The 2509-nt window shown below is 39.3% G+C and overlaps 1 non-coding gene across 1 annotated transcript; it reads left to right on the top strand.

Annotated features, from left to right (window-relative positions):
* The first annotated feature begins 1539 nt into the window (after positions 1-1539).
* On the top strand, positions 1540-1613 carry TRNAR-CCG (transfer RNA arginine (anticodon CCG)). The gene has a single exon. It is a non-coding gene; the product is annotated as a tRNA-Arg (tRNA).
* The last annotated feature ends 896 nt before the right edge of the window (positions 1614-2509 follow it).

Here is a 2509-nt window from a genome sequence, read left to right as displayed (position 1 = left end):
GTAGCTGCTGAATCTTCCACCGGTACATGGACCACTGTTTGGACCGATGGACTTACTAGTCTCGATCGTTACAAGGGGCGATGCTATGACATCGAGCCCGTTCCTGGAGAGGAGACTCAATTTATTGCCTATGTAGCTTACCCCTTAGACCTTTTCGAAGAAGGTTCTGTTACTAACTTGTTCACTTCCATTGTAGGTAATGTATTTGGATTCAAGGCCCTACGGGCTCTACGTTTGGAAGATTTGCGGATTCCCCCTTCTTATTCCAAAACTTTTCAGGGTCCACCTCATGGTATCCAAGTTGAAAGAGATAAATTGAACAAATATGGTCGTCCTTTATTGGGATGTACTATCAAACCAAAATTGGGTCTATCAACCAAAAACTATGGTAGAGCAGTTTACGAATGTCTCCGTGGTGGACTCGATTTTACTAAGGATGATGAGAACGTAAATTCCCAACCATTCATGCGCTGGAGAGATCGTTTTGTCTTTTGTGCGGAAGCAATTAATAAGGCTCAGGCTGAGACGGGTGAAATTAAGGGACATTATTTGAATGCTACTGCAGGTACATGTGAAGAAATGATGAAAAGGGTAGTATTTGCAAGAGAATTGGGAGTTCCTATCGTTATGCATGACTACCTGACGGGAGGTTTTACCGCAAATACTTCTTTGGCTCATTATTGCCGAGACAATGGCCTACTTCTTCACATTCACCGCGCGATGCATGCAGTTATTGACAGACAAAGAAATCATGGTATGCATTTCCGGGTACTGGCTAAAGCATTGCGTATGTCCGGTGGAGATCATATTCACGCCGGTACTGTAGTAGGTAAACTTGAAGGGGAACGAGACGTAACTTTAGGGTTTGTTGATCTACTGCGTGATGATTTTATCGAAAAAGATCGAAGTCATGGTATTTACTTCACTCAAGATTGGGTATCTATGCCAGGTGTTCTGCCCGTAGCTTCAGGAGGTATTCACGTTTGGCATATGCCTGCTTTGACCGAGATCTTTGGGGATGATTCCGTACTACAGTTTGGTGGGGGAACTTTGGGACATCCTTGGGGAAATGCACCTGGTGCAGTAGCTAATCGGGTTGCTCTAGAAGCTTGTGTACAAGCTCGTAATGAAGGACGTGATCTTGCTCGTGAAGGTAATGAAGTGATCCGTGAAGCTTGTAAATGGAGTCCTGAACTAGCTGCTGCTTGTGAAATATGGAAGGAGATCAAATTTGAATTTGATGTGATTGATCGCTTGTAATCCAGTGACTTTCGTTCTACCAATCGGACTTGGCCCAATCTTTTACTACTACCCCAAATATTAGTCCAAATCGTGAGCGGAGATATGGGATTTCAAATATCAAAATATGGAATTTCCATATATTAATATCTATATATCAATATCTATGTAGATATTGATATATAGATATTTGCAAGGTTAAATATCTCAAACAGAGTTATTTATGAAAAAAAATTTGGGTCAAGTATTCGATAACGAATCCTATTCATCCTTTACAATGATCTTATAGATCGATCGATAGGGTTGGTAGCTCAGTGGATCAGAGCTCATGGTTCCGGACCGTGAAGTCAAGGGTTCAAATCCCTTCTAGCCCAAAAGATGTTGTATTTTAAATGAAAATTCCTTTCCATCGCGGTATAGGAGAGAATCTTTATAATAGAATAAAGTATTCTATCATAATCCCGGATCGATACTTCAGATTCCTAATCAATAATGAATGGAAATGATTTCTCAATGATTCATTCCACTATTGATTAATAATTTTCATCATTGTATTTATACTTATACGACTTCTCTTCATACAAAATAAGATAGGAAAAGTAACAATTTTCACCTTTGTATGGAAGGAAAACTCTATGTCTATAAAGGAGTGGTTCGAAGACAAGCGTAAAATAACTGCATTACTAAAAAATTCGGTCGAAAGGGATAGTAAGGATGCCAATGAGACGGAGAAAAACAAGAATAAAAGTATTGATTACGCTAAAATTAAGAAGTTATGGGCTCAATGCGATAATTGCGAGAACTTGCTATATCTCAGATTCTTGAGAGAGAATCAAAGTGTTTGTAAAGAATGTGGATATTATCTGCAAATGAATAGTTCAGATAGAATAGAACTTCCAATTGATCGTGACACTTGGCGTCCTATGGATGAAGACATGTACACTCTAGATGTTCTTCAATTTTATTCTGAGAATGAACCTTCTCATTCTGATAATCTTAATTCTGAGGATGAATCTTATAAGGATCATATCACTTTCTATCAAATAGAGACAGGTTTAACTGATGCTATTCAAACAGGCATAGGTCAATTAAATGGTCTTACTATCGCACTCGGAGTTATGGATTTTCAGTTCATGGGAGGTAGTATGGGCTCTGTAGTAGGTGAGAAAATAACCCGTCTGATCGAGCGCGCTACCGCGGAATCTCTTCCATTAATTATGATGTGTGCTTCCGGAGGAGCATGTATGCAAGAAGGAAGTTTTAGTTTAAT

This window comes from Pinus tabuliformis, chromosome 4_1 (genome assembly GCF_031772625.1).
Source record: "Pinus tabuliformis cultivar Carrire ecotype Pingquan chromosome 4_1, CPIR1, whole genome shotgun sequence".
Taxonomy (NCBI): Eukaryota; Viridiplantae; Streptophyta; class Pinopsida; order Pinales; family Pinaceae; genus Pinus; species Pinus tabuliformis.
The sequence above is the reverse complement of the archived record's forward strand: the minus strand, read 5'-3'. Positions and strand labels throughout refer to the sequence as shown.